General features: G+C 39.9%; 2 protein-coding genes across 12 annotated transcripts in view; one reads left to right on the top strand and one right to left on the bottom strand.

Annotated features, from left to right (window-relative positions):
• Positions 1 to 12,403, bottom strand: part of LOC133545580 (F-box-like/WD repeat-containing protein TBL1XR1) — a 110,915-nt gene extending 98,512 nt beyond the window's left edge. For 2 of the 10 annotated variants that reach the window (XM_061891309.1, XM_061891314.1), the window contains exon 1: positions 12,128 to 12,350. The gene's annotated coding sequence lies outside the window, so the exon portion shown is untranslated. The other 8 variants (XM_061891311.1, XM_061891306.1, XM_061891313.1 and 5 more) reach the window with 8 other exon arrangements.
• LOC133545573 (zinc finger protein OZF-like) overlaps positions 1 to 20,791 on the top strand; it is a 538,609-nt gene that overhangs the window by 273,615 nt on the left and 244,203 nt on the right. The gene's annotated exons all lie outside the window — the stretch shown is intronic.

The following is a 20,791-nucleotide window of genomic DNA, read 5'->3' as shown; positions in this document are numbered from 1 at the left end:
GAACGCGGAATAGAGAAAAGAGTTTTCCACTCTTTTTAATTCCCATTTTATTCACAATAACAAATTTGGTTAACAGTCCGGTTCACCTTTTACTATCAAACGAAAAAAAACCAAGAACTATTTTTACGTCAAATAATTTTTCCCTTCCAAAGGAAAAACAGATGACCGCGACGTACACGGATCTTTGCCGCGTTCCAGTTACTTCATAAGTTCGAAGTTGGAGCTGGATGTGACTTCACAGCCGAGTTGTGAGTGTTCACGTCACGATGTCAGATATCGAAACAACGAAAGCCGTTTTTGCGCTTTTCTTGTCTGAACATGAACAACTTACGGGAAAATATGCTAAGTTTTTCTGCAACCTTTACTTTACACACGCCGTATATACCACATAAAATATATGTAGTTTACGCTACAACAGGGGTCGGGAACCTTTTTGGCTGAGAGAGCCAAAAAGTCAAATATTTTAAAATGTATTTCCGTAAGAGCCATATAATATTTTTTCTTAACACTGAACACAACTAAACACGTGCATTTTTAAGTAAGACCGACATTTCTTGAGTATAATAGGTCTCTCATTCTTTGTAATAACATTGTTATTCTTAAGATAACTGTGGAGGGGGCGTGGCCTGCAGCAAACTGGGGTGTGCCAGGACCGGCCTCGAAATCAGCGACAGGTGGGTAGATGGACCACCCGGGCCTTGTTATCTAATCACCTGTCGCTCTGTTATTAGCAGCAGCCAGGAAGAGAGACGGTGTTGGTGCTGGAGCCAGAGCGCGAGCGAGAACGAAAGAGAAAAATACAAATGCTGGAAAGCAACTGAGAGACTTATTGAAAAATAAAACAATATTGTCTGAAGAACCCCCAGGAGGGCCAGCTCCACACTAACCAATAATAAATAAATAACTTCTTACCATTAACGCAACTTCTTGAACAGGTGTGGTAGAAACCGGATGGATGGATTAAAAATGCATGAGAATGTTTTATATTTTGAACATTATTTTTAACACTGTAATGACAAGTGGAATTATTAATTACACTTGTGTTAAGCAATGTCAGCTCAGATTTATCTGAGAGCCAGATGCAGTCATCAAAAGAGCCACATCTGGCTCGCGAGCCATAGGTTCCCTACCCCTGCGCTACAGTGACGTTACCAAATAAACGTACAACAATACGTCGTATATGGCTGATTAACTGCGACCATAACTAATCAGAGGTGTTAATAACAGATAACACTGTTGAAAAATTACTGAATTGATTTCAACTCAATGAATCGCTTCACATCGCATTGTTGAAAAAATTAAGATCGTTCCTGAATTTAATTGAATCGATTCCGCCATCTTTTAAACCAAGGGTAGGGAACCTATGGCCCCCGAGCCAGATGTGGCTCTTTTGATGACTGCATCTGGCGTTCAGATAAATCTTAGCTGACATTGCTTAATACGATAAGTGATGAATAATTTGCTGGTAATCAATCACAAGTGTTAAAAATAATGGTTTAAATATAAAACATTCTCATGCATTTGAATCCATCCATCCGTTTTCTTCCACACCTGTTCAAAAAGTCGCATTGATGGTAAGAACTATTTCATTTATCATGGGTTAGCTTCGAAATAACAATATTAGAAAGAATAAGAGACTTAAAATTGTCGGTCTTACTTAAAATGCACGCATTTAGTTGTATTCAGTGTTAAAAAATATTACATGGCTCTCAAGGGAAATACATTTGAAAATATTTCAGCCAAAAAGGTTTCCCGACCCCTGTTTTATACGAACTCCGAGGGTGGTGAGTATGCTCCATCTTTCAGAGCCGGAAATTAGAGGGGCGCTCAAGTTGAAACTCCAAATCGGAAAATCCGACAACTGGAGCGCACCAACAGAATGCTTCTTTTGGGACCGATTATTTGAGAAATCGGACTAATTTAGAGCATGGAAACAAAGTCGATTCCAGACTCATTGAAAATGCTATAACAACAGATGATACAAGTGGGACATATACAGGCTTGTGTATGGACTGCACAGAAAATGAGACATTCATATCTGTAACAGATATTGGTAATGACAGCATATTTGGGTTAAAAATATTTTTCGCAAACCAGTATATATAATCTACCAATAATGTGCTGTTGTTGAGTGTCTAGAGTTTGGCAGAGTAACCATGTTATTCTACTCAATATTAGTAGGTGGCAGCCGGTAGCGAATTGCTTTGTAGAGGTCGACAACACGTCGTGTGAAACAATAATGGTTTGTCGTGAGGCAGCAGGAGGCAGCATGCAGGTAAAAAAGGTATCTAATGCTTCAACCAAAAATTAAAAAACAGGTGAGTGCCTCTAAAAAAAGGCATTAAAGCTAAGATGGCTATGCAGAACGAAACTAAAACTGGACTGGCTACAAAGTAAACAAAAACAGAATGCTGGACGACAGCAAAGACTTGCAGCGTGTGGAGCAGAGACGGCGTCCACAAAGTACACCCGTACATGACATGCAACAACAGAAATATTCTTGATTGCTAAAACAAAGCAGGTGCGGGGAATAGCGCTCTAAGGAAGACATGAACCTGCCACAGGAACATACCGACAAAACAGGAAAAGCCACTAAAATAGGAGCGCAAGACAAGAACTAAAACACCAAAAAAACTCAAAATGATGTGACTGGTCGTGACAGTACACCTACTTTGAGACAAAATCTATTTGATATTGATCTATATTGATTGGTTATGGTTTAAATTAATATCCAACAATAGCGACTTATTTACCGGTCGATCTACGTACCCATCCTCACCTATGGTCATGAGCTCTGGGTTATGACCGAAAGGACAAGATCACGGGTACAAGTTGGAAGCAATTTGCAAAAAGATTGTGCTTTATACAAAATTGCTCAAATTGGTATCGTGCGTACAACAGCAGCATGTCAACATGCTAATTAGCGCTGCTAGATCAATAGGATAGCACGGCTTGTTAGCCGATTTACGGAAATACGCTGCCAATCCCCCACCGGCTGCGGATGGGAACAAAATACAGTCTTGACCGGTGTTGTACCGAAATCTGTTACCCATCGGAATTTGTAACTCCAGGGGGCGATGTTCCCATGGCGTTTGTTTGATGGTTAAACGGCAAGGCCAAAGAGGAGAAGAAGAACGCTTGCGTAAATGGCGTAAACTATCCTTAAGGCGTTTGTTTGATGGTTAAACGGCAAGGCCAAAGAGGAGGAGAAGAACGCTTGCTTACATTATCATTAAGGCGTTTGTTTGATGGTTAAACGGCAAGACCAAAGAGAAGAAGAACGCTTGCGTAAATGGCGTAAACTATCCTTAAGGCGTTTGTTTGATGGTTAAACGGCAAGGCCAAAGAAGAGGAGAAGAAAAACGCTTACGTAAATGGCGTAAACTATCTTTAAGGCGTTTGTTTGATGGTTAAACGGCAAGGCCAAAGAAGAGGAGAAGAAGAACGCTTACGTAAATGGCGTAAACTATCTTTAAGGCGTTTGTTTGATGGTTAAACGGCAAGGCCAAAGAGGAGGAGAAGAACGCTTGCGTAAATTATCATTAAGGTGTTTGTTTGATGGTTAAACGGCAAGACCAAAGAGAAGAAGAACGCTTGCGTAAATGGCGTAAACTATCCTTAAGGCGTTTGTTTGATGGTTAAACGGCAAGGCCAAAGAGTAGGAGGAGAAGAACGCTTGCGTAAATGGCGTAAACTATCCTTAAGGCGTTTGTTTGATGGTTAAACGGCAAGACCAAAGAGAAGAAGAACGCTTGCGTAAATGGCGTAAACTATCCTTAAGGCGTTTGTTTGATGGTTAAACGGCAAGGCCAAAGAGTAGGAGGAGAAGAACGCTTGCGTAAATGGCGTAAACTATCCTTAAGGCGTTTGTTTGATGGTTAAACGGCAAGGCCAAAGAGGAGAAGAAGAACGCTTGCGTAAACTATCCTTAAGGCGTTTGTTTAATGGTTAAACGGCAAGGCTAAAGAGGAGAAGAAGAACGCTTGCGTAAATGGCGTAAACTATCCTTAAGGCGTTTGTTTGATGGTTAAATGGCAAGGCCAAAGAGGAGGAGAAGAACGCTTGCGTAAATTATCATTAAGATGTTTGTTTGATGGTTAAACGGCAAGACCAAAGAGGAGAAGAAGAACGCTTGCGTAAATGGCGTAAACTATCCTTAAGGCGTTTGTTTGATGGTTAAACGGCAAGGCCAAAGAGTAGGAGGAGAAGAACGCTTGCGTAAATGGCGTAAACTATCCTTAAGGCGTTTGTTTGATGGTTAAACGGCAAGGCCAAAGAGGAGAAGAAGAACGCTTGCGTAAACTATCCTTAAGGCGTTTGTTTAATGGTTAAACGGCAAGGCTAAAGAGGAGAAGAACGCTTGCGTAAATGGCGTAAACTATTCTTAAGGCGTTTGATGGATAAACGGCAAGGCTAAAGAGGAGAAGAAGAACGCTTGCGTAAATGGCGTAAACTATCCTTAAGGCGTTTGTTTGATGGTTAAACGGCAAGGCCAAAGAAGAGAAGAAGAACGCTTGCGTAAATGGCGTAAACTATCTTTAAGGCGTTTGTTTGATGGTTAAACGGCAAGGCCAAAGTAGAACAGAAGAAGAACGCTTGCGTAAATGGCGTAAATTATCTTTAAGGCGTTTGTTTTATGGTTAAACGGCAAGGCCAAAGAGGAGGAGAAGAACGCTTGCGTAAATTATCATTAAGGTGTTTGTTTGATGGTTAAACGGCAAGGCCAAAGAGGAGAAGAAGAACGCTTGCGTAAATGGTGTAAACTATCCTTAAGGCGTTTGTTTGATGGTTAAACGGCAAGGCCAAAGAAGAGGAGAAGAAGAAAGCTTGCGTAAAAGGCGTTTGTTTGATGGTTAAACGGCAAGGCCAAAGAAGAGGAGAAGAAGAAAGCTTGCGTAAATGGCGTAAACTATCTTTAAGGCGTTTGTTTGATGGTTAAACGGCAAGGCCAAAGAGGAGGAGAAGAAGAAGAACGCTTGCGAAAAATGGCTTAAACTATCCTTAAGGCGTTTGTTTGATGGTTAAACGGCCAGGCCAAAGAGGAGAAGAACGCTTGCGTAAATGGTGTAAACTATCCTTAAGGCGTTTGTTTGATGGTTAAACGGCAACGCTAAAGAGGAGGAGAAGAAGAACGCTTGCGTAAATGGCGTAAACTATCTTTAAGGCGTTTGTTTGATGGTTAAACGGCAAGGCCAAAGAGGAGAAGAAGAACGCTTGCGTAAATGGCGTAAATTATCCTTAAGACGTTTGTTCGATGGTTAAACGGCAAGGCCAAAGAAGAGAAGAAGAACGCTTGCGTAAATGGCGTAAACTATCCTTAAGGCGTTTGTTTAATGGTTAAACGGCAAGGCCAAAGAAGAGAAGAAGAACGCTTGCGTAAATGGCGTAAACTATCCTTAAGGCGTTTGTTTGATGGTTAAACTGCAAGGCCAAAGAGGAGAAGAAGAACGCTTGCGTAAATGGCGTAAACTATCCTTAAGGCGTTTGTTTGATGGTTAAACGGCAAGGCCAAAGAAGAGGAGAAGAAGAACGCTTGCGTAAATGGCGTAAATTATCCTTAATGCTGAAACGTCAGTTGTCAGAATTTCAGCATTAATAAATTACACAGGTTCTTGAAATCAATGACTTACTTTCTTTATAGTATGAGTCCATTGTATCAGTTGTTGATATTCTCTCACACGCATACATTTTCCGGATTAAAAGCTATCATTGAATGAAACGTCAGTTGTCATAATTTCAGGATAGTTTACGCCATTTACGCAAGCGTTCTTCTTCTCCTCCTCTTTGGCCTTGCCGTTTAACCATCAAACAAACGCCATCGGAACATCGCCCCCTGGAGTTACAAATTCCGATGGGTAACAGATTTCGGTACAACACCGGCACGCTGTTTAGTGCACTTCGCCTCCCGCTACATTTGCTACTAATGTATGCTGCTCCATTGTGTATCAAGGAAACAATCACAAGTGCTGTCATCGTTCCATAGTGTTGCATTCAGACGTAGTGGATGCACGGGAATTCCAAAACGCTTGTTGTTAATCTAGATCAGTGGTTCTTAACCTTGTTGGAGGCACTGAACCCCACCAGTTTCATATGCGCATTAACCGAACTCTTCTTTAGTGAAAAATAAAATGTTTTTTTGTCAAATTCAAGACAAAGTTGTATGTTTTTGGTAACACTTTAGTATAGGGGAACATAGTCTAAGTAACAAAGACGTAATTTTGAGATATTTGGACACTAGGGTAACATATTCTAAGTAATAGAATATGTTAGTTATTTGATTAGGCTTAGGGTCAGGATTAAAGGGTTAGGGTTATAATAAGGCCATGCCGAACAAGGCATTAATTAGTACTTATCCATCCATCCATCCATTTTCTACCGCTTATTCCCTTTCGGGGTCACGGGGGGCGCTGGCGCCTATCTCAGCTACAATCGGGCGGAAGGCGGGGTACACCCTGGACAAGTCGCCACCTCATCACAGGGCCAACACAGATAGACAGACAACACTCACACTCACATTCACACACTAGGGCCAATTTTTAGTGTTGCCAATCAACCTATCCCCAGGTGCATGTCTTTGGAGGTGGGAGGAAGCCGGAGTACCCGGAGGGAACCCACGCATTCACGGGGAGAACATGCAAACTCCACACAGAAAGATCCCGAGCCTGGATTTGAACCCAGGACTGCAGAACCTTCGTATTGTGCGGCAGACGCACTAACCCCTCTGCCACCGTGAAGCCCAATGGATTATATTTATATTGCGCTTTTCTATTGTTAGATGCTCACAGAGAAGTGGGAACCCATCATTCATTCACACCTGGTGGTGGTAAGCTACATTTGTAGCCACAGCTGCCCTGGGGTAGACTGACGGAAGCGTGGCTGCCAGTTTGCGCCTACGGCCCCTCCGACCACCACCAATCATTCATTCATCATTCATTCACCAGTGTGAGCGGCACCGGGGGCAAGGGTGAAGTGTCCTTCCCAAGGACACAACGGCAGCAATTTGGATGTCAATGGGTGGGAAGCGAACCTGCAACCCTCAGGTTTCTGGCATGGCCGCTCTACACACTACGTCATGCCGCCCCCTAAGTTAAGAACCAATATGTTACTAATTTGCATGTTAATAAGCAACTAATTAATGGTGAATATGTTCCCCATACTAAAGGGTGGCCATATTTATTTTACTGGTGCACAAAATCAATCGTGCATGAACATCACCTCGTTCAAAAAACAAAACTAAGACAGTGCATAAACTCACAACAAATTACACACCTGCAAATCAGTCAGCTGTTGCCGTATCTGTAACATGTCTCTCACAGTTGAAGTGTACCTATGATGAAAATTACAGACCTCTGTCATCATTTTAAGTGGGAGAGAGTCTGACTAAATTTGCCCCACTGTGTATATATATATATATATATATATATATATATATATATATATATATATATGAAAAAACACAAGAGGCTATATCATCCCGATTTTATTATATATATATATATATATATATATATATATGTATATATATATATATATATATATATATATATATATATATATATATATATATATATATATATATATATATATATATATACAAAAACCATTTCCCTATGAGTGGGGAAATTGTGTTAGATGTAAATATAAACGGAATAAAAGGATTTGCAAATCATTTTCAACCCATATCAGTTGAATATGCTACAAAGACAACATATTTTCGCAAATAACTACAGAATTCTCATCAAACACTTATTTGGAACATCCCACAGGTGTGCAGGCTAATTGGGAACAGGTGGGTGCCATGATTGGGTACAAAAACAGTTTCCCAAAAAATGCTCAGTCTTTCACAAGAAAGGATGAGGCGAGGTACACCCCTTTGTCCACAACTGCGTGAGCAAATAGTAAAACAGTTTAAGAACAACGTTTCTCAAAGTGCAATTGCAAAAAATTTAGGGATTTCAACATCTACGGTCCATAATATCATCAAAAGGTTCAGAGAATCTGGAGAAATCACTCCACGTAAGCGGCATGGCCGGAAACCAACATTGAATGACCGTGACCTACAGTCCCTCAGATTGCGCTGTATAAAAAACCGACATCAATCTCTAATGGATATCACCACATGGGCTTCAGAAAACCACTGTCACTAAACACAGTTTGTCGCTACATCTGTTAGTGCAAGTTAAGAACCAATATGTTACTAATTTGCATGTTAATTAGCAACTAATTGATGTTGAATATGTTCCCCAAACTAAAGGGTGGCCATACTTATTTTACCGGTGGACAAAATCAACCGTGCATGAACATCAATCTTGTTCAAACAACAAAACTAAGACAGTGCATAAACTCACAACAAATTACACACCTGCAAATCAGTCAGCTGTTGCCGTATCTGTAACAAACCACAACACAAACCACTACGACATCCTTGGTAGGCCCACATAATAACTGCAGAATGCTCATCAAGCACTTATTTGGAACATCCCACAGGTGTGCAGGCTAATAGGGAACAGGTGGGTGCCATGTATGGGTATAAAAACAGTTTCCCAAAAAATGCCCAGTCTTTTACAAGAAAGGATGGGGCGAGGTACACCCCTTTGTCCACAACTGCGTGAGCAAATAGTCAAACAGTTTAAGAACAACGTTTCTCAAAGTGCAATTGCAAGAAATTTAGGGATTTCAACATCTACGGTCCATAATATCATCAAAAGGTTCAGAGAATCTGGAGAAATCACTCCACGTAAGCGGCATGGCCGGAAACCAACATTGAATGACCGTGACCTACGGTCCCTCAGATTGCGCTGTATAAAAAACCGACATCAATCTCTAATGATATCACCACATGGGCTTCAGAAAACCACTGTCACTAAATACAGTTTGTCGCTACATCTGTAAGTGCAAGTTAAGAACCAATATGTTACTAATTTGCATGTTAATTAGCAACTAATTGATGTTGAATATGTTCCCCAAACTAAAGGGTGGCCATACTTATTTTACCGGTGGACAAAATCAACCGTGCATGAACATCAATCTTGTTCAAACAACAAAACTAAGACAGTGCATAAACTCACAACAAATTACACACCTGCAAATCAGTCAGCTGTTGCCGTATCTGTAACAAACCACAACACAAACCACTACGACATCCTCGGTAGGCCCACATAATAACTGCAGAATGCTCATCAAGCACTTATTTGGAACATCCCACAGGTGTGCAGGCTAATAGGGAACAGGTGGGTGCCATGTATGGGTATAAAAACAGTTTCCCAAAAAATGCTCAGTCTTTCACAAGAAAGGATGGGGCGAGGTACACCCCTTTGTCCACAACTGCGTGAGCAAATAGTCAAACAGTTTAAGAACAACGTTTCTCAAAGTGCAATTGCAAGAAATTTAGGGATTTCAACATCTACGGTCCATAATATCATCAAAAGGTTCAGAGAATCTGGAGAAATCACTCCTCGTAAGCGGCATGGCCGGAAACCAACATTGAATGACCGTGACCTACGATCCCTCAGATGGCGCCGTATCAAAAACCGACATCAACCTCTAATGGATATCACCACATGGGCTTCAGAAAACCACTGTCACTAAATACAGTTTGTCGCTACATCTGTAAGTGCAAGTTAAGAACCAATATGTTACTAATTTGCATGTTAATTAGCAACTAATTGATGTTGAATATGTTCCCCAAACTAAAGGGTGGCCATACTTATTTTACCGGTGGACAAAATCAACCGTGCATGAACATCAATCTTGTTCAAACAACAAAACTAAGACAGTGCATAAACTCACAACAAATTACACACCTGCAAATCAGTCAGCTGTTGCCGTATCTGTAACAAACCACAACACAAACCACTACGACATCCTCGGTAGGCCCACATAATAACTGCAGAATGCTCATCAAGCACTTATTTGGAACATCCCACAGGTGTGCAGGCTAATTGGGAACAGGTGGGTGCCATGTATGGGTATAAAAACAGTTTCCCAAAAAATGCTCAGTCTTTTACAAGAAAGGATGGGGCGAGGTACACCCCTTTGTCCACAACTGCGTGAGCAAATAGTCAAACAGTTTAAGAACAACGTTTCTCAAAGTGCAATTGCAAGAAATTTAGGGATTTCAACATCTACGGTCCATAATATCATCAAAAGGTTCAGAGAATCTGGAGAAATCACTCCACGTAAGCGGCATGGGCGGAAACCAACATTGAATGACCGTGACCTACGGTCCCTCAGATTGCGCTGTATAAAAAACCGACATCAATCTCTAATGGATATCACCACATGGGCTTCAGAAAACCACTGTCACTAAATACAGTTTGTCGCTACATCTGTAAGTGCAAGTTAAGAACCAATATGTTACTAATTTGCATGTTAATTAGCAACTAATTGATGTTGAATATGTTCCCCAAACTAAAAGGGTGGCCATACTTATTTTACCGGTGGACAAAATCAACCGTGCATGAACATCAATCTTGTTCAAACAACAAAACTAAGACAGTGCATAAACTCACAACAAATTACACACCTGCAAATCAGTCAGCTGTTGCCGTATCTGTAACAAACCACAACACAAACCACTACGACATCCTCGGTAGGCCCACATAATAACTGCAGAATGCTCATCAAGCACTTATTTGGAACATCCCACAGGTGTGCAGGCTAATAGGGAACAGGTGGGTGCCATGTATGGGTATAAAAACAGTTTCCCAAAAAATGCTCAGTCTTTCACAAGAAAGGATGGGGCGAGGTACACCCCTTTGTCCACAACTGCGTGAGCAAATAGTCAAACAGTTTAAGAACAACGTTTCTCAAAGTGCAATTGCAAGAAATTTAGGGATTTCAACATCTACGGTCCATAATATCATCAAAAGGTTCAGAGAATCTGGAGAATTCACTCCTCGTAAGCGGCATGGCCGGAAACCAACATTGAATGACCGTGACCTACGATCCCTCAGATGGCGCCGTATCAAAAACCGACATCAACCTCTAATGGATATCACCACATGGGCTTCAGAAAACCACTGTCACTAAATCTGTAAGTGCAAGTTAAACGCCATGCCGCCCCCTAAGTTAAGAACCAATATGTTACTAATTTGCATGTTAATAAGCAACTAAATAATGGTGAATATGTTCCCCATACTAATAGGTGGCCATATTTATTTTACTGGTGCACAAAATGAACCGTGCATGAACATCACCTTGTTCAAACAACCAAACTAAAACAGTGCATAAACTCACAACAAATTACAAACCTGCAAATCAGTCAGCTGTGCCGTATCTGTAACTTGCAAACATGGAGAAGTTTGTATTTACACGAAGAGTCGGGAGTGTTTTGATCTCCGCCGAACCCCTGAGGTCGACTCACCGAACCCTGGTTAAGAACGACTGATGTAGATCATACGCATCGACTCCTAAAATGATAAATAAACAAGAAGTGTCGTTTGTTTACATTAAAAAAAAACAGGTCATGCTCTCATTGGGGTTTGGTTATTGTGGCAATCGCCGCACAAGGCGGTTTCCAATTGTAGCACAACTGGCGTGGGTCGTCCACGGTTAGCCGCACAATCGGAGGTGTGTGGCCCACGCCTGGCGATTGCACGCGTGTCCCCGCCGAATTACGTTACGATTAGCTCATGTTGCGATGGGATTAGAATAAGCGCCGTAACACAAGCGGCTAGGTTAGCCTAGCCTAGCCTAGCCTAGCCTAAAGATGCTAACGCGCTCAACTGAGAGTGTGTCTATAATCTGGTACCTACTTGGGTTTAAACCTCTCAAAATGGACGAGGCCTTCGACAGTTCTCGTGTACAAACCAGACCATGTCATGTGTGTTATTTTTTTTTTGGGCGAATGTTACATCAATCGTTAGAGTTATAATATTAAAGCTAAAGCCAGGCGGTAAAGAAGCCTGCAACGGTTTCAGACGTTCGACATTGTGGGCCGACCAGACAGGCGAAAATGGGGCTGCCTGTAACTACTGTTATTTTTTCGCATTGTCGCGCACGTCTTATTTACACGTCCGTGTTTATTTAAATCCACGCCAAACACACACGAATGAACACAAACGCCGACATGAGTGCGGGTTACGGGTGGGAAAAGAGCGGAAAAAGCTACATTTTGACGACTAACCTTTTTTTTTTTTTTTTTTTTTTTTGGAAAGCGCACACAAACGCCGTTAAGTCCCCCCCTCGGTTGTTGCTTGGCGGGCGAGCTCCGGCGTCTTTGCGGCAAAAGCAAGTCACATATCCCTGCCGAGGCGAGCACTGAGACGAAAATGAAAAATAGCCAAGGCCTGTGGAAGTTTGTCCCGCAGCCAAGTACCAGTCATAACAACAGAGTCCGCGCCCATCCCCCAACACACCTCATTTTCGCCTGCGCGGTCACTACGAGCCAGGATTAATGACACCCCACCCCCTCTCCTTTGCTCAGCCATTCACACTGGGAAAGTCAACAACAAGCTTACATCATCGTTGCAATCTCTGTTCTGCACTGTTTTTTTTTGTTTGTTTGTTTTTTATTGGATACATAATCCATAATCACATTCATTACTCCCAATGTCTTACATTTCAATTCTTCCTTTTCCATAACACTGCACGAGCTATTGCGGTACAAAAACAACTGCTGTAATTTCTTATTTTTTTATAAAAAAAAATTCAACACCAATATGTACTCATTCATCAATAAAATATTATCTTATTTAGTGTCCATAACTAATTATTTTAATATGTTTCTATTTTTATTTTTATTTTATCATTACCTCGATATTTTTATTTTAATTTAATTTATTTTTTTTCCCCTTGGCCTCAGTCTGCACCCCCACTCCCCCGCCCTGTTTACCCGTATGTCATCTTTTTTGTAAGGGGCGCTGGAAGCCGGCAGACCCGTCAGCGATCCTGTTCTGTCTCCCTGTAATGTTTGTCTGATCTTGAATGGGATTGTGCTGAAAATTGTAATTTTCCTGAAGGAACTAACCTGACGGAATAAATAAAGTACTATCTAATCTAATCTAATCTAATCTAATATCTTTTTTCCCATTCTACACTGCGCATCATTTCTTACACATTTTATGTTACAACCCATCCATCCATCCATCCATCTTCTTCCGCTTATCCGAGGTCGGGTCGCGGGGGCAACAGCCTAAGCAGGGAAACCAAGACTTCCCTCTCCCCAGCGACTTCGTCTAGCTCTTCCCGGGGGATCCCGAGGCGTTCCCAGGCCAGCCGGGAGACATAGTCTTCCCAACGTGTCCTGGGTCTTCCCCGTGGCCTCCTACCGGTTGGACGTGCCCTAAACACCTCCCTAGGGAGGCGTTCGGGTGGCATCCTGACCAGATGCCCGAACCACCTCATCTAGCTCCTCTCGATGTGAAGGAGCAGCGGCTTTACTTTGAGTTCCTCCCGGATGGCAGAGCTTCTCACCCTATCTCTAATGGAGAGCCCCGCCCCACGGCGGAGGAAACTCATTTCGGCCGCTTGTACCCGTGATCTTATCCTTTCGGTCATGACCCAAAGCTCATGACCATAGATGAGGATGGGAACGTAGATCGACCGGTAAATTGAGAGCTTTGCCTTCCGGCTCAGCTCCTTCTTCACCACAACGGATCGGTACAACGTCCGCATTACTGAAGACGCCGCACCGATCCGCCTGTCGATCTCACGATCCACTCTTCCCTCACTTGTGAACAAGACTCCTAGGTACTTGAACTCCTCCACTTGGGGCAGGGTCTCCTCCCCAACCCGGAGATGGCATTCCACCCTTTTCTGGGCGAGAACCATGGACTCGGACTTGGAGGTGCTGATTCTCATTCCGGTCGCTTCACACTCGGCTGCGACCCGATCCAGTGAGAGCTGAAGATCCCGGTCAGATGAAGCCATCAGGACCACATCATCTGCATTATTCCAAAATGTCCTCAAAATTCTACACACAACACCCCAAAAATGACAATATGAATTTTGCAATTTTATTATAAAAAAAAAAATTAAAAATCCCATCAAAGTATTCATATCTTTTGAACTGTGGTCAACCAATCTACGGTCAGCGGACCAGATACGGCACAACAGCGTCCAAAATCCGGCCCGCGGGAAGTCCAAAGTAAAAATTTTTTCAATTATTATTTTTTTAAATCTGTAATTTCTAATAAATTTTCTACTGAAGTTAATCTTGGTGTCTCCTAGCCGCTCAGGCAAATCATATTGTCTAAAAATGCATTTTCCCAGGCTTGTAGGCAAGTGTGCGCTCTTTTAGTCAAGGAAAAAAAAAAATATATATATATATATATATATACATATACATTCAAACATATATATACATATATATATATATATACATACATACATATATATATATGTATATACATAAATATATATTATACATATATATTTTTACATGTATATATCAATCAATGTTTACTTATACAGCCCTAAATCACTAGTGTCTCAAAGGGCTGCACAAACCACAACACAAACCACTGCGACATCCTCGGTAGGCCCACATAAGGGCAAGGAAAACTCACCCAGTGGGACGTCGGTGACAATGATGACTATGAGAACCTTGGAGAGGACCACATATGTGTGTGTATATATACATGTGTATATATATGTATATATATATAGGTGTATAGATATGTACATATATATATTGGTTTATGTATATATACACATCTATATGTATATATACACCTGTATATGTATATATATATATATATATATATATATATGTATGTATAAAGGTATACATAACAGTGTATATAAATATGTATATAAATGTGTATATATATATAGACATACAACTGTATATATAGGTGTACATATATGTGTGTATACGTATATATATATATATATATCCATCCCATCCATTTTCTACCACTTATTCCTTTTTGGGGTCGCGGGGGGCGCTGGCGCCTATCTCAGCTACAATCGGGCGGAAGGCGGGGTACACCCTGGACAAGTCGCCACCTCATCGCAGGGCCAACGCAGATAGACAACATTCACACTCACATTCACACACTAGGGCCATTTTATATATATATATGTATATATATATATATATATATATATATATATATATATATATATATATATATACATATACATATATATATATATATATATATATATATATATATATATATATTTTGTATTTTATTTATTTTTAACCTGTCCTTTCAAATCCATTTTCTACAGATTGTTACTCTCGGTGTCTCCTAGCTGCTCAGGTGAATCATATTGTCTAAATATGCATTTTCCCAGGTTTGTAGGCAAGTGCGCTCTTTTAGTCAAGGAATATATATGTATGTCTGTATATATATGTATATATATATACATATATATATATATATGTATATATATGTTTATATATATACATATATATATATACTGTATATGTATATATATTTGTATAATATATGTATATATATACATATATATATATACATATACATATATATATATATATATATATATATATAAACATATATATACATATATATATATATATATGTATATATATATATATATATTTTTTTTTTAACCCACCAATGCGGCGCTCGAGTCAAAAATTTGGAGGACCCTTGGTGTATTAGAATGCTTGCATAAGTAGGAGACTAGACATGATTAAGGGAAAGATGAATGCAGTAATATATAGAGACATCCTGGATAAAAAACAACGCTTTCCACCCAACCTGAAGAAGTCCGAGAGGTGCCGCAAAGAGGAATTGGCAAAGAGGAATGGGCGAAACAGCCCAAAGATAAGTTTGCCAAGCTTGTGGCATTGAATTAAAAAAGACTTGAGGCTGTAATTGCTGCCGAAGGAGCATTAAGAATGTGCAAAGGCTGTGAATACTTATGTAGATGTGATTTTTTTTTTTTTTAATATTGAAATAAAAATAAAAAAACTCTTCACATTGTCATTATGGGGTATTGTGTGTAGAATTTTGAGGAAAAACTACATTTACAAGTCTGTAACATAACAAAATGTGGTAGTGCTGTGATTGCTGTCCGGATGCGCTTTAAGCTTTGACACATAACATTTAAGGCAGACCATTAAAAAGTGTACACGAGCACGCGGGGGAAGTCAATTAGTGAGAGACAACTCTCAAACAGCTGAGCACTAAACGACCTCATTAGTACATGCAGCAAGGCATGATGGGAACTGGGAGGTGATACCATATAGTGAGAATGGAACATGTATTTACAAACACTATGAAAGACGGGCGCCCACTTTGTAATGAAGAGATGGATTCCACTGAGGCAAAAATACTGCAGTCCCAGCCTCCAAGTCGTTTGATCCGGCCTCCAACTCAATTATTGTAGCGCTCATCTGTTTCTATCTGCACGCCACATCTAGTGCGTGCACATCCACTGGAGTAAATCCGAGCATCACAGTGTGTTACCATTTATAGGAATAAAAAATGTAAATATTGCACCTTTTGGCGTGGGGCAAATATGGATTTTAATACTGCAATACAGTTTGATAGCCGCTTGCCTCTACTTCAAGTGGGGCTGCTTTCCCATACGGTGCCACTTTGCTTTAGTCAGGAGGAATGAAAATACACCTTCTGCATTCCCACTGTGTGTGGGTGTTTGCCACTAATAATGGGGGCCGAAAAACTTGCGAATCAGGCAACCCCCCCCATATATATAATTCACTTTAAGAGCAAATGATGGGATATAAATCACCGCCTGTGTCTGATCATAAAACATCCGCATACTTAAAAACAAAACTGAAAAATGATCAGTTTTGTTTTGTTCTATTATTCTAGATCAGCAGTCCCAGAACTGTGTATTTGTTTATTTATTTGTATTTTTTTTAATTATTATTTTTTTAAATATGTTCTTTTTAATCCATTTCCTACCGCTAGGGATAATATATATATATATATATATATATATATATATATATATATATATATAAAATATAATAAAATCCCCTGAAGAGCAGGGAAACCTGCTTGTAGGGATGTAATAGCCTATGTGTGTGTATATATATATATATATTACCGGTATATATATATATATATATATATATATATACACATAGTATATATACATATATATTATACATATATCATATTATTTATTATCTGTTTATATTATTATTTTTTTAATTATTATTTTATCATTTATTTATTTGTTAATATAATTATTACCTTGTCTTTTTTGTTTTTGTTTGTTTTTTAGCAGTTTTTCCTCTTTGGGGCATCGCTGGGATATATATATATATATATATATATATATATATATATATATATATATATATATATATATATATATATATATATATATATATATATATATATATATATATATATATTAATCAATCAATCAATCAATGTTTACTTATATTGCCCTAAATCACTAGTGTCCTCAAAGGGCTGCACAAACCACTACGACATCCTCGGTAGGGCCCACATAAGGGCAAGGAAAACTCACACCCAGTGGGACGTCGGTGACAATGATGACTATGAGAACCTTGGAGAGGAGGAAAGCAATGGATGTCGAGCGGGTCTAACATGATACTGTGAAAGTTCAATCCATAATGGATCCAACACAGTCGCGAGAGTCCAGTCCAAAGCGGATCAAACACAGCAGCGAGAGTCCCGTTCACAGCGGAGCCAGCAGGAAACCATCCCAAGCGGAGGCGGATCAGCAGCGCAGAGATGTCCCCCAGCCGATACACAGGCGAGCAGTACATGGCCACCGGATCGGACCGGACTCCCTCCACAAAGGAGAGTGGGACATAGAAAGAAAAGAAACGGCAGATCAACTGGTCTAAAAAGGGAGTCTATTTAAAGGCTAGAGTATACAAATGAGTTTTAAGGTGAGACTTAAATGCTTCTACTGAGGTGGCATCTCGAACTGTTACCGGGAGGGCATTCCAGAGTACTGGAGCCCGAAATGAAAAAGCTCTACAGCCCGCAGACTTTTTTTGGGCTTTTGGAATCACTAATAAGCCGGAGTCCTTTGAACGCAGATTTCTTGCCGGGACATATGGTACAATACAACCGGCAAGATAGGATGGAGCTAGACCGTGTAGTATTTTATACGTAAGTAGTAAAACCTTAAAGTCACATCTTAAGTGGACAGGAAGCCAGTGCAGGTGAGCCAGTACAGGCATAATGTGATCAAACTTTCTTGTTCTTGTCAAAAGTCTAGCAGCCGCATTTTGTACCAACTGTAATCTTTTAATGCTAGACATGGGGAGACCCGAAATAATACGTTACAGTAATCGAGACGAGACGTAACAAACGCACATATACACACATATATATATATATATATATATATATATGTATTTATATATATGTATGTATATATATATATGTATATATATATATATATATATATATATATAAATATTTATATATATATATATATGTATCCATATATGTATATATATATATATATATATGTATATATATATATATATATATATATGTATATATATATGTATATATTTATATACATATATATATACGTGTATTTATAATCATATTATATATTATTCGCTGTAGTAAGTGGCCCTCGGATGGCAGCCATAACTGGGATGTGGCCTTCAACGAACGCATCTTTGACACCAGACTTCTTCATTAAATGAAATAGGTGTGCAAGTTCCAAGCACAAATACAGTTAGTACAGCTGCGTCTGAGTGGGGGCAAAGCGCCAATCTGCAGGACAACAACATGAGGTTGCTAGGCATGCAAGCAAAGCGTCGATGCTGATAAATATGAGGCGGACCTGTTGACATTGTGCTGCTTGGATACAAGAACCGGAAGCAGCCGTGTGCTTCAACGAGCATCTTATAGACGTAGCACCTCGGCCTCCATTATCATTATTTGGTCCGTGAAGACGGAAAACAACAGCTGGTTATAGGAAGCGACAATTCATAGCAGACATCAATAAGTGATGTCCGTGCAGTGCTGTTGATGGAAGCGAGCATGCGCCGAATACAAGTGAGGGTGTTTATTGGATGTCAAGATGAGGAAAATGTAATCCTCCCAATTGTGTGATATCGCACACAAGCTGTTATGAATCACACAGTTAGGACATTTTCTGCGCCAACAGGAAAATGGAGCAAGAGAAGGAACTGTATCTTGCTTTACTAGTGCCTGCTCAGCAAAGAGCTATTTTTAGATGTGGAGAAACAAAGAGGATGAATTGCCTTTCTTCCCCCTCTTTAATCTGATTCCACCTCCAGAATGTTGCCGCTCTCTTTCGGTTGCAACGTACCCTATGTACTTTGTTCTCATCGGGCACATTTTGTTCATGGTTGCTATTTTACCGAGGCTAAATCCAAGTCAGGGTATTCTTAGAGGGGAAATAGTGAAGGCTAAAAGATGGTAAGGAAACCCACATTTCTTGCAGAATCTGATCTGCATGTTGTATAACAGGCTTGGTCAATTATTTTGACTCAAGGGGCCACATGCAGACAAAAAAATGTGTCTGTGGGCCGGTATATATATATATATATATATATATATATATATATATATATATATATATATATATATATATATATATATATATATATATATATATAATATATGTTAGGTCAGGAAAAAACACACAAGGCTATATCATCCCCACAAGCCTGTTTTGCAGGTTTTCCTGCTGAGGCAAGCAATGACACAATTTTATTATACAAAAAATATACATAAAAAAAAAAATATATATATATACAGTGGGGCAAAAAAGTATTTAGTCAGCCACCGATTGTGCAAGTTCTCCCACTTAAAATGATGACAGAGGTCTGTAATTTTCATCATAGGTACACTTCAACTGTGAGAGACAGAATGTGAAAAAAAAATCCAGGAATTCACAGTAGGAATTTTAAAGAATTTATTTGTAAATTATGGTGGAAAATAAGTATTTGGTCAACCATTCAAAGCTCTCACTGATGGGAGGAGGTTTTGGCTCAAAATCTCACGATTCTTTCCTTAACACGGATCGTTCGTCCTGTCCCCTTAGCAGAAAAACAGCCCCAAAGCATGATGTTTCCACCCCCATGCTTCACAGTAGGTATGGTGTTCTTGGGATGCAACTCAGTATTCTTCTTCCTCCAAACATGACGAGTTGAGTTTATACCAAAAAGTTCTATTTTGGTTTCATCTGACCACATGACATTCTCCCATGTGCTCTCTGGCAAACTTCAGACGGGCTTAAGCAGGGGGACACATCTGGCACTGCAGGATTTGATTCCCTGTCGGCGTAGTGGGTTACTGATGGTAACCTTTGTTACTTTGGTCCCAGCTCTCTGCAGGTCATTCACGAGGTCCCACTGTGTGGTTCTGGGATTTTTGCTCACCGTTCTCATGATCATTTTGACCCCACGGGATGAGCTCTTGCGTGGAGCCCCAGATCGAGGGAATTTATCAGTGGTCTTGTATGTCTTCCATTTTCTGATAATTGCTCCCACAGTTGATATTTTCACACCAAGCTGCTTGCCTATTGTAGATTCACTCTTCCCAGTCTGGTGCAGGTCTACAATTATTTTCCTGGTGTCCTTCGACAGCTCTTTGGTCTTGGCCGTAGTGGAGTTTGAAGTCTGACTGTTTGAGGCTGTGGACAGTTGTCTCTTATACAGATAACGAGTTCAAACAGGTGACATTAATACAGGTAATAAGTGGAGGACAGAAGAGCTTCTTAAAGAAGAAGTTACAGGTCTGTGAGAGCCAGAGATCTTCCTTGTTTGAAGTGACCAAATACTTATTTTCCACCATAATTTACAAATAAATTATTTACAATTCCCTTAATGTGAATTCCTGGATTATATATATATATATATATATATATATAT

The sequence above is a fragment of the Nerophis ophidion genome, linkage group LG28 (assembly GCF_033978795.1).
Source record: "Nerophis ophidion isolate RoL-2023_Sa linkage group LG28, RoL_Noph_v1.0, whole genome shotgun sequence".
NCBI lineage: Eukaryota > Metazoa > Chordata > Actinopteri > Syngnathiformes > Syngnathidae > Nerophis > Nerophis ophidion.
Note: the sequence above shows the minus strand (reverse complement) of the source record. Positions and strands in the feature narration are given on the sequence as shown.